This window comes from Aulonocara stuartgranti (assembly GCF_965226115.1).
Source record: "Aulonocara stuartgranti genome assembly, chromosome: 3".
NCBI classification, from domain to species: Eukaryota; Metazoa; Chordata; class Actinopteri; order Cichliformes; family Cichlidae; genus Aulonocara; species Aulonocara stuartgranti.
In genome coordinates this window covers 9985408-9997657 of record NC_138941.1, presented here as the reverse complement: position 1 = coordinate 9997657, position 12250 = coordinate 9985408, and the positions used below count along the sequence as shown (strand labels likewise).

The following is a 12250-nucleotide window of genomic DNA, read 5'->3' as shown; positions in this document are numbered from 1 at the left end:
TCCTTTGTGTCTGGGGATGGGCGTCCAGGTACACACCGGCTCACTCCTTGGCGGCCGCTTATCGGGGCCTGGAGCCTGGGGCTCGCTCGGGCCACTTCGGAGGTGGGGGTGCCCCCGGCCTCTCGGCCTGGGGCTCGGTCACTCAGGCACAGCTGGCTGCCGGCGGAGCTCACGGGCGCGTCACTGCAACCCCCCCTGGCTTCTGCTCCGTGGCTGCTGAATGAGCCCTCATCTGGGACTCTCCTCAGCTCTTTCCGGGACAGTGGCGCGGCTGCCCCTCTGTGGGTCTTCCTTGGTCTCTTGTGTTCTGGGGGCCTCTGGATGTCTGGAGTTTTGATCTCCTCCATACCTGCTTCATGCCCTGGAGGACGGGGCTGTGGCCCCCCAACACCCTCTAGCAGATCATTACATGAAGGAACCTTTTAAAAACAAGCGCGTCCATGCTCACAGGTGTACACACGGGTGATCACACCCACAAACTACACCCTTTTTGGCTCCTACCTCAAAGCACACTGTGTTCTGTTGTGCTGCACAATAATGTTTAATATTTAGTATTTACTGTCATATTCCCATATATCATCGTGATGTTGTTTATTATGTTGCTCTCTTTTTTTGCTTGTTTTCTCTTTTTTCTTTCTCAACAGGTGATCGATAGATGCATTTTGATCGATGGATGTATTTTTTGTCTGTTTGTAATGTTGGTTTTTTGTTTTTTGCCCTTTATCACCGTCCCTCTTCCCCGCTGTTTTTCTTTCCCTCTTTCTTTCCCCAGTCAAGTCTGTCCCGTATTTAACAAGTGAAAATAAAATAAACAATAAAAGGTGAATCAAATGGACCATTTGGTGAAGTAAATCCGTTGGGCATCTTTCTTCGTCTTTAGACAATAATTAAAATAATAATAATAAAAAGAGCCAAACGGGACAGGCAAAAAAAAAAACTACACAATCATTTTCCTCCAATGACGACTTTTCACTTGCAGAAATGGTCCTGTGTGATTTCCAGGCTGTGATATAAAAACTAGTTCCTAATGGCAGCGACTCACTCAGTAAACATGTGTTTCCTTCACCAACCTCACACACAGATCCAATAAGATCAGGAAGTGGGCAGTATAGTACAATATGTGTTATTCTGTGCTGCACTGCCCAAACTAAAGATCTGCTGAAGTGTTGGAAATGATCCAGATGTTTATTTTGGACGATACAGCAGAAGATCAGACATGAAAGATAACACAGAAGACCTGCAGCAAAGGTCAGAGGTCAGACTGGGCCCTGGATTCAACAATGAGCCAATGATCATCAAGCAGTGACTAAAGCAGAGCCCTGACGTTCTGACATTCATCACACAGTCAGAACAAATGTCTGCTGATGACTTCATCTCATGAAACGACTGATAGATGTCAGTTCATTGATCAGCTGAGCTGCTGATCTTCATCGTCACAGAAACATTCAGCTTGTTTCAATCAGTAAATAACTCCCACTACTCCCAGTTTGAACTGTTCCCACTCAAAATGCTGTGAGAACAATGATCATTGTAGAACTTCACAAACATCACGTGTTGTTTTCCACATGTAAGATCAGCAAACACACAGAAACTTCCTGTTGCCACACACGGCCTCTAAAATCTCTTCCACGCTTTCTGTCTGAAGTCCACTCTCTGTGTCGGATCCACAGGAAACAACAAGATCTTCTTAACATGGTTTTCAATGTGTCTTGTTGAGAATTCAGTTTTACCCCGGTTCTTCTTATTCCTCGAGCATCCAGAGATGGCACCGGACTCAGTAGTCATTTTCACAAAATCTTTATTCATCTACATTCATCTTCATTTAAGCATGCACTTCTAGAAGGGAAGATGAGGCCGGTGTCCCTCTACAAAAATCTTCACTCCTTTGTTGGTCACAGTCAGCTTTATAGAAGTGACCCCATCATAAAACCCCCTCTACGGTGTGCTGCAAACTCTCTCTGTTTGTATGTGCACGAGCACGTGAATGCCTACATGTGCACGTTCCCACGTGTCTATGTGAGTGCTCGTGAGTGAGTGTGTGCGCATACCTGTGTGTATGTGTGAGTGCACATGAGTGAGTGTGCGTGTGGATGTGTGTGTGTAACAGTTAAAACACTGTGGGGGTAGATGACTCCCTAGAGGTCATAAACCCCTACCTTGCATCCTCTGGGGAATTTCCACTCAGTGGGGGAGAAGCCTTCTAAAATCTACTCCTAACTTCACAAGAGAGTGAGGCCTTTATTACTTTACAAACAGTGTCCCTACAATAATTCTACATTCTATGATAACATATTTCTAAACTCTAAAATAAGCTAAACATTCCTACAAGTCCCCCTTTTTTATCTGCTCCATGGCAGATAAAACTAAACTAAATCTTTCACCATAATGTTTTCATACTGTGACTCCCCATTTCCCAAAAGTGGCATCATGGTGTCGGCCTTTGTATCAGACTCTCCCACAGCACGATTGATGAGTCTTACGAACAAGGCTCTGATACAAGGCACACAACAACACCCACATGTCACTAATACTGCAATGAAAACAGACAAAGAAACCATAATTGACATACGTAATAAAATCTTTCCATTGCCCAAAGACAGAGGTCGTCCACGCTTCCAACAGGTCATCTAATCCCGAATGCTCATACACTGCGGTGGACGTCTTTAGGCCTTCCAGAACTCGGGTCACAGAGCCGTCGGGAACTGTGTTATTTGGAATGAAAGTACAATACATATCCCCAAACGCCCCCTTTTTATCCCAACAACATATCTAACGCCATCCGATTTAGTACTACCATTAAAGACGTTGGACTCAACTGTTCAGTAAGCCCTTGCATTTAATGACAGCACAAAGATCAAATGCATACGAGATTGTGGACCCTTTAACGTAGTCCAACTCTACACCGCCATAATAATCCAAACACTCATCTGATTTACCTGTTTCACTACGTTTGGTTCGCTCCACCGTGGCCTGTGATGGTGGAGTTGCTGGAATGGATTCAGGTCTGTCTCTGGGCAATTCACTTGCAAGAAAAATCACAGTTACAATCACAACAGTTATCACTCCTAACACTACCATTGCTCTCCACTTTCCCCATAACCCCATTTTAGTTATTTCTCTCATCGCTTTTGTCCAATGTAATCTCACTTGTTCTTTTGTTTTGTTTTGTCTTTTTGTTTTTTATTTACTTTTGTTTTCGTCGTTATTGTTATTATTATTTTTAAACCTTTATCTTCTGAGTCGGGTGATTCTCTCTTACTCTTCTTTCTTCAACTTCCGGGGTAGACTACCCTTCAGTCGTTGCATGGATCAGGGATTTATTCTGTCCCTGGGCTGGGATCCATGTGGGGGGTCTCAGCCGAGTTCCCCCTCTTTTCCTTTGCAGAGAGCCTTTCCGACCTCTTAGGCTCTTCCGCTACAGCACACTAGCTCCAGTGGTACCAGGTTCCCCCTTTCCCTTTCAGTCGGACCGCGTGTGAGGTCCTGGTCTCCACCTCGAATGGACCCCCCGTCCACCTGGGCTCGTTCCACTTTCGTTTGTAGACCTTCAGCCACACCCACTTTGCCTCTGGCACCTCACGACATCTACAAATTGAAAAAATAACACTCCTCCCGCCACACGGCTTTCGCCATGTGTCAACTCCCCAATGAGACATGCATAAGAATGTTGCACAGTCTCCCTAAAACAATCTAAATCAAACTTCACATTTGCAACCAACTATAGATCATGAAAGTGATAAAGTACTCAGCATAACAGACAAGTATCATGTGCAGGTTCTCTCCAATCATTAAATCACTATTATTACCATAATTTGTCCCAAATCATGAATCATCCCAATTTATTCCACAATTTAATCTGTGACTTCCCTTAAACAATGTCACTCCACCCATTGTATCACTATGAGCTCAATAGCCCATCTTCAAATATTCCATAAAAGCTGCATCCCTTATTTGTTTTTCTCATGTCACTTGTCCACTTCTGCTGAATGCTACATGCACTCTTAAAGAAAACAAAACCTGTAATAAAGAAACAAACATCCACCAATTGTTCTGCTAAAAACCACATCATCAAATCACATAAAAAACTGCAATGCTGTAGAAAAAATGCAAATGTTAGCGCTGCGCAGGTGTGTACACACTTTCTCACAGTAACTTCTGTGAGTACCACAAGCCCGTGAATAACACACCTCTGATAGATTCACAAACATAAAAATGGCATTTAAAAGGTTAAACCATCACGCAACCTCAGATGTTGCTGTCATTTTTCTGCTCCTGTAACAGAGACACACACAGAGATACATCCACACCTTTGTCAGGTGGGGGTTGACTTCACGCAATGGTGTTAAGTCAGTCAGTCTTGTCAGCTTTTACCAGTCAGTCAGTTTGTTTTATTTCCATTCATTCATTCATTCATTCATCCATTCTTACTTTCTTTGCTGATAGTGGAACCTGTCGTCGCATTTAGTTTCCACTCTCAGCAAAATGACGTCATTTCAAAAAGAAAAGAAGAACTTTAGATCAGATTACATCGCTGAATCCTTTTTGGACAGGGACTTGTCCCAATAAGTGGCTTTCTCCAGAGCCCATTTTAATGTGGAGAAACCCACCCGCAACGGTTTTCTTCCCGACGTGCAGATCTGCTTAAAGAAAAGAAATTCACAAACAAAAATCAGTGCACTGTTCAAAAAATAAAAATAAAATGAAAAATGACAAATAAACTGAAAAACAAAAGAAAAAATACAAAAGCCCGGTCTTAGGACTTGTCACAAAATGTTCTTTCTCTTATAGGTGAGAAAACACCCGTACTTCAAAAACAAAAACAAAACAAAACAAAAATCTGCCAGTTTCACTCATTTAAACTCTGGCTGCAAGATTCTGATCACCCTGCTCTCATGTTCCCCAAAATAATACTAATTCAGTCGTCTATGTATCAGTTCTCAACCCACTCAATAAACCAGACAGGATGATGGTAACCGTATTGCCTACTTAAAATTTTGTGTGTGTGTGTGTGTGTGTGTGCCCTCACAGAAGGAAGGTCACAAACCAATGATTCTAAAGACAGAACAGAAAGATACAGTTGGAAGATGAATGATTGCGTTTTTATGATGCGTAGTAAAACGACCCCTTCTTCTTCTTCTCTTTGTTGGTGTTGTTGTTGTTGGTGTGCGCGCGCGTGTGTGTATGTGTGTGTGTGTGTGTGTGCGTGTGTGTGTGTGCCTTAGAAGTCAATTAATACATTAGCCATACTTAAAAAAACATCTGAATTTCATTTAGAACTGAGATTCTAAGTTGTAAGCAGAAATCTTATGCACAGCCAGAAACATGTTTCCCCACTTTCACAATGCTGAGGTGTCAAATCCACAACCCCCAACAAATGGTTTGTTACACGCGGGTGTGAAGGGCAAGCTTTACTTACACAGCCTCACACACACTAGATTTTTAAAGTTTTTGGGTACAGTGGTTTAGCCACAGATGCAACATCCACTTTTGATAAAGATCCCTCCACCTGTTTATTTCTTAAGAAATTAAGCATCTTTATTAAGCTCTTATTTATAAATGTCTACACAATAATAGACACTGTGTGCTCTGTGACATTATAGTCTTCTACTGCTGCTTCCATCGGTTTGCATTTTAAACTCCTGGCCTTTCAGTTTGTTATGAACGACTTTATATGTTGATGATGAACATCAAGTTCACCAGGGAAGACACAAAGGACAACTGTTTGCCTTTCCTGGACTGCGCCGTGCACATTGAAGAGAACGGCAACCTCAACATCGAAATTTACCGGAAGCCCACACACACGGACCAGTACCTCCTCTTTGACTCCCATCACCCTCTGGAACACAAACTTGGAGTAATCAGGACCCTACACCACCGAGCAGAACATGTTCCCTCTAAGCCTGAAGGAAAAAAGAAGGAACAAACACATGTAAAGGAAGCACTCAAAACGTGCGGCTATCCTAAATGGGCGTTTTTAAAGTCAGCAAAGAGGCAAAGAAAAGAAGACCAGACACCAGCGAAGGAGGATAAGAAGGACAGACGCAACAACATTGTCATCCCCTATGCAGCTGGTGTATCAGAGGAACTCAGGAGAGTTTTCTCCAAGCATGACATCCCGGTGCATTTCAGACCCAACAACACGCTCAGACAGAAACTGGTTCACCCGAAAGACAAAACGCCAAAACACAAACTTAACAATGGGGTGTTTGCTGTACAGTGCAGCGAGGAATGCCCAGACCTCTACATTGGAGAGACCAAACAGCCACTTCACAAGCGCATGGCACAACACAGAAGAGCCACCTCCACAGGACAAGACTCAGCTGTCCATCTGCATCTTAAGGATAAAGGACACTCTTTGAGGATGCCAATGTTCACATTTTGGACAGAGAGGACAGATGGTTTGAAAGAGGAGTGAAAGAAGCCATCTATGTCCACTGTGAGCGACCATCATTGAACAGAGGCGGGGTTTACGACACCAACTCTCTGCCATCTATAATCCAGTTTTGAGATCCCTTCCCAGACGCCTTAACGCCCACTCACATCCTGGGCCATCTGACCTCAGGAATTCGCATGATAAGGTGGGGCCAGGTTTCACAATGAACACACCCGAAACTCTGGCTGATTGGGACCCACACCCAGTTTCAAACCTTGGCTCAGGTGATTAGAGGATCATCAGGGGGTCCTTTTGTCCCTCTGTGGGGGGTCACTCCCACTAGGTTTATATCTGGGACTCTCCACCATTTGACCTTAGAACTGAAGAAGCTTCTCGGATGAGAGGTGAAACGTCTTCAAGTAACTTAAAGAAGTCCAGACGCTTTTCTTTGCAAGCTCCTTTGACTACGATGACCTGGATGACTGAGAACCTTCACAGATATATGAATATAAAACAGTGTGAACAACAAAACATCAGCTTTGGAAACTTTGATGTAAAATTCTGCAATTGTTTTCTCAGATATAGCATAAATCAAACTAACATACATCAGTGTATTATTAATGTGCACACACACACACACACACACACACACACACACACACACACACACACACACACACACACACGTGTTACAATAAACAGCTCTTATGCTTCTGTATGATTCTCAGTGCTTTCCATTTGCGTGTCCACAGGTTGCTGTAAGTGGTGCTTGACTGCAGTTTGCTCTCATTTCAAGTGGTTTGCTGTCACAAAGCCAACAGGAAGTCCGGCCATGGTTGAGCCAACTGAAGATGGGTTGAAGGTGGCGTCCTCGTTTCCTCTGTGAGTGCGAGAGGACAGACAAAGCAAACACCGTTTGGACAGCATTAAAATATTTACACTGATGATTAATGTTGTGTCTTTGCACCTGTAGCGATACATGTTGGAAAATGGAGACTTTAGCCACCAAGACTGACGTGCCTGGAAACTTCCCTGTGAGTACGCCCACAAAGACAGGAAACAGTTTAGCCACCGCGGTTAATCCTCCATCATCATCATCCAGTATTTTTCACATCTTTTCTTCTGCTGTTTCCCTTGTTGTCAGTCACGGGGTTTGTGACTGAAATGCGTGTGGTCGACGGGAAGCCTGACGAGTACGGCCTGAATCATTCCATCAACACCGGACGGAGTGAAACCTTTGTTGAAAACAGATTATATGGTAACGTTGCATTTAGCTTCAGTAAACTGTGAAGTTACAGCAGCAGATTTACATCACGTGGCTTCACAGGAAGTAGTCTGGACCTCAGCGCTGAGGTTCAAGCAGCTCTGCTTGCAGACGGCATCCTTCCGACAGAGTCAATGCGTGAGTGTTAATATAAACATTGATCTAGGGATTTCCACCCATTTAACACGTTATTTTATCATATGTTATTTTATTTGTTATTTTATACATTTTATTTTGTGATGTGATGTGAGCACAGGTGCAACCCAACAGGCCCCAAACGTTCCTGGCAGCAAGTAAAAATGAAATATAAAAATATAGTCCAAACAGGTAAGGTGTAATTGTATTATGAGCCATAGTGCTTGGTCTGTTTGTCCCATGTAAATCAATTGCAGTTAGAGGCTACATTAATTTCCTTTCTGTAAGCACTTATTGAAATTATCTGAGCACATTACAAGTACATATTTGCTTACTCTGTGTGCTCAAATGTGGCCCGTTATAGCCAACAGAAAAAAAGCGGAGGCCTGAAAAACAGGTGGGGGTCCTCCACCACCACCACTCACAGAGGCTCAGCAGTTGGCCCTCAGCCAAAACAGTGGGCGCCCTGTGGCCGAAGGCATCTCTGCGGGGACATCCTCTGAGTCAATAATCCCGCAAGACACAAGTGCCTACATAGGGGGTAAATTCAAAATAATACATGATGTGCATACATCCTTTCTTCACAGTCACCTTTGCAGTGCTGCTCATTCATTTGATAAACTCTTTACCATAATGGATTATTTTGTAGTGAAGTTATTTTCCTACTGATTTTGCCTTCCCTCAGTCTTGGTTGTCTTTGAGAGCATAATGACAATGAAGTGTAAGGTGATTGGTATGTTTGTTAATTGCCATTTGGTCCCTTGTAAGTTATAAGTGACCTGTATAGACCTCATATTCTATCAGTTGATGGTGGTGGTGTACTGCATCTGGTGCAGCCTCCTGTTGAGCCAGACCAACATGCAGTTGTGAGTAATACTCCACAGATTATATGAGTTTACAGTAGAACAGCAATGTTGTTTATTTCTTTACTACAGGAAAATAATGAAGAAACATTGACAGCTGTTACAGAGGAGGAAGCAACAGAGACACTTTATGAGGTTTACATCTTTTAATACTTTGTGTACAGGAAACACAGGCGACCAATAAAGCCAGTTGAACAAAAAATCAGTTTATTCTTCTTTCAACATGTTGAGGTGATGGGTCAAAAGAAATGATTGTGACATATGGTGTCTCTGACTGCGCTTCCATCTTGTATGTCCGTGGGAGGGTCAGGATGTTCATGGTTTGGATCACTGCTGCTGTTTGGTTCAGAAGGACAGTGTTCTCCTCTAATTGTGGCAATGTTGTGAAGAATCACACATGCCACAATAATGTCACATGCCCTTTCTGGGGTGACCCTGAGTCTTTGCAGGCACTGGAACCGGGCCTTAAGCATTCCGATAGTCATTTCAATTCTGGCTCTTGTCCTGCAATGAGCCAGATTATATCGCTGCTGTGGGCCCGGTTCAGGGTCAGAGTAAGGGGTAAGCAAATAGGGTAAACATGGATACCCCCTATCACCAAGCAAGTAGCCAGTGAACTCTCCTAAGACAGAAGGATATACTTCAGTTCAAATGTCCCTGAAGCAATTGGTCTTTATATATTTTAAGGTATTCTCAACTCACCATGTCCAAATTTTGTGCTCAGTGTACATTCACGGAATATTTGTGAGTCATGGACAGAGCCTGGCCACTTGGCTTCCACATTTGTGATAATGTTGGCAGCATCACATATGATCTTCACAGTGCAGAGAACACAAATTAGCATCCATTACTATAATGAAATAATTTGTTAGTTTGAAATGCTACAGGGAACTATGTACCTGTACATTAATGCTGTGGAAAGACTTCCTGTTCACATAGTCTCCTTCATTTACTGAAGGAGCAATGATTGGAATGTGAGTGCCATCTGTACAGCCAATCACGCCTGGGAACCGTGAAAATAAATGTAAAATTTAAGTAGTAGTTCAAGTATCACCACATCATGAATTAAGTTTTGGTCATCCTGATACCTGCAATCTTGTGGGTCTATGACCGGGGAACACCACAAACGAGTACAGGAGACGTTTCAGTGCAACTGTAACATTCCTGACTGCCCGACAGACGGTAGCCTTGGAAACGTGCTCAGCGTCACCAATATTATACAGAAAGCTAATTAGTAAGAGTATTGTTACTCTCCGCAGGAGTAGTCCAGCAGTAGAAATCAGTCCAATAACAAGGTGTGTAACATCTAGCAGGGTGACAGAAAAACCCAGGGTAACTTCTAAGGACCTGAACGTCTCTCTCACATTGTGTTTTTAAACATGCTTCCATTTGTCACTTCAGTCTTTACTCTGAAATACAGGAAGAGAAATCATGGCTGAAACAATTTCTCATGAAACCAGGGGTGTGGTCCAACAGTCAGTTTGGTGAGGAAGGTTCCTAACTGAGAGAAGTGACCCAGAAGTATCTGTGTAGCAGCCACAATGAATCCAGATAATGAGCTTTATTAACTGATCAAAGTCTCTTCTTTCATCTTCTGTATCATTCAGTTTGCATTGGTAATGCCCATTATTGTAATGCTTTTTTAAGACCAGCAAAACTTTATTTCACTTTGGGTTAGCTGGGATAAGTGATGGATGGAGGGAATTTTACTTCAGCCACAGAAATCCTAAACAGGAAGGAGGAGCAGAGTTACAGTGGATCACTATCCAGCAGGGAAACAAGGTTTATTTCAATTTCTTGGCCATGAGTGAGATTTACTGAGTGGGCAAATTAGGGAGACGACACCATCAGATCCCGAGCCCTCCATGTGTTAATCAAGAGACGGCTGCTGTGCTACATCCATAAATAATGAATAAATTAGGAGCTAAAGCTGAAAGGACAGTTTATTTAAACCATCAGTGAAGATATTTAACATTTGAATTTTTTATTTAACATTTGCAAGATTCAATAACATAAAGAACCTGAACAAGAAAACATTTATGTGCATCAAAATACATTAAAACAAAAACTTTATAATAGGAAACAGTTTTCAACCAACTGATGAAAAGAAATCTAACCACTTGACATGAACTCTACAGTAGGACAGTTTTGAAAGCTTAAAATGGAACTAGGGGAAGAGTTTGATTCACAGCTGCCTCATCAGATTTTTACAGGAGATTCTATCTGAACTCTGTGGAGCCTGATCTCAAGCTTTTTGAGTCTGACACAGAAACCAGAGGATCTTTCTGTGTCTTCAGATTCACTGTGATCCAGTGATGGGAGTGAGTTCAGCCCTGAGTGATCGCGCTGATGTTTGCACAGAGCAGACAATGAGGTGAATGTTTGGGCACATTGGTAACAGTGAAACAGTTTATTAGTAACGTGGGATCGTTTGTGTGCAGAGTATGATCTGAGATTCCTGAAGCTCTTGTCACACTGGTCACAGCTGTAGTTTCCTTCCATGTGTGCACGTTCATGAATGTTACGATTATCTGACCGTGAGAAGCTTCTCTCACAGTGTCTGCACTTGTGTGGTTTCTCTCCTGTGTGGACTCCTTTGTGTGATTTAAGCTGACCTGCAGTGGTGAAGGATGACCCACACTGATCACAGAGGTGCTTTTTAACCCCACTGTGAATCAGTTCATGTCGTTTTAAGTCAGTTGATGTGGTGAAGCTTCTCCCACATTCTTTGCAGTATTTCAGTTTGTCTCCAGTGTGTCTACGTTGATGTACTTTTAGGGTCTTTTGCCGACTGAAAGTTTTTCCACAGAGGTCACAATGAAAGTCTTTCCCACCACCACAGTGATGACAGGGTTGAGAACTAGATCCATCTGTGTCGCTCTGCTTCTAAACAAAGACACAAAGACTGTGTAAGTCAGTCCTTCAACATTTGTATCCTGAACGTCGCCTGAAATAAAGAGCATCTCTGCAGACGTCCAACTACATTTGACTGTTTCAGTTAACACACTCAGTTTACTGGGCTGCAATAACTACAATACTACCACCATAATACTACAGTAATACTAAAATCATAACTGAAAGGAAAATCTGAATAATCACTCAGAGCTGCTTTTCCATGCAGTAGAATTGCTAACATGCTAACACAGTTTAATGAGCAGAGTTGTTCCAAACAGTCAGGCTAAAATGACAAGATAACAATATAAATACATACCTCACAGTAGCTGCACTTGTAGAGTCTCTTTCTGGTGTGGATCTGTTGGTGTTCTCTCAGGTCATGTGGAGCTTTAAAAGTCTTCTCACACAGGTCACATTCATAAGGTCTCTCCTCAGTGTGGGTAAACATGTGTCGTTGTAAGTGTGCGTCTGTTGTAAAGTATTTGCCACACTGTTCACAGCAGTACACATCATGTCTGGTGTGAATGCGTAGGTGTGTATTTCGGCTCCTTCTCTGGCTGAAAGTTTTTCCACAGATGTCACAGCTGTATGCCTTAATTCCAGAGTGGGTAACTAGATGCCTCTGTAAGCTGCTACTGTCAGTAAAAGCTCTGCCACACTGATCACAGCTCTATGGCTTAATTCCAGAGTGGGTAACTAGATGCTTCTGTAAGTGGCTAC

General features: G+C 42.8%; 2 protein-coding genes and 1 long non-coding RNA gene across 7 annotated transcripts in view; 1 reads left to right on the top strand and 2 right to left on the bottom strand.

Moving 5' to 3' along the window:
* The window catches only part of LOC309703020 (NACHT, LRR and PYD domains-containing protein 3-like), a 198082-nt gene that overhangs the window by 116379 nt on the left and 69453 nt on the right, over nucleotides 1-12250 (bottom strand). The window lies entirely within an intron of this gene.
* The window catches only part of LOC309702312 (phospholipase D1-like), a 62978-nt gene that overhangs the window by 9671 nt on the left and 41057 nt on the right, over nucleotides 1-12250 (top strand). The window lies entirely within an intron of this gene.
* On the bottom strand, nucleotides 7524-12183 carry LOC309702534. The gene is made up of 3 exons (XR_014275598.1): nucleotides 11847-12183; nucleotides 9338-11521; nucleotides 7524-9257 (listed from the first exon to the last, which is right to left on the bottom strand). It is a non-coding gene; the product is annotated as an uncharacterized lncRNA (long non-coding RNA).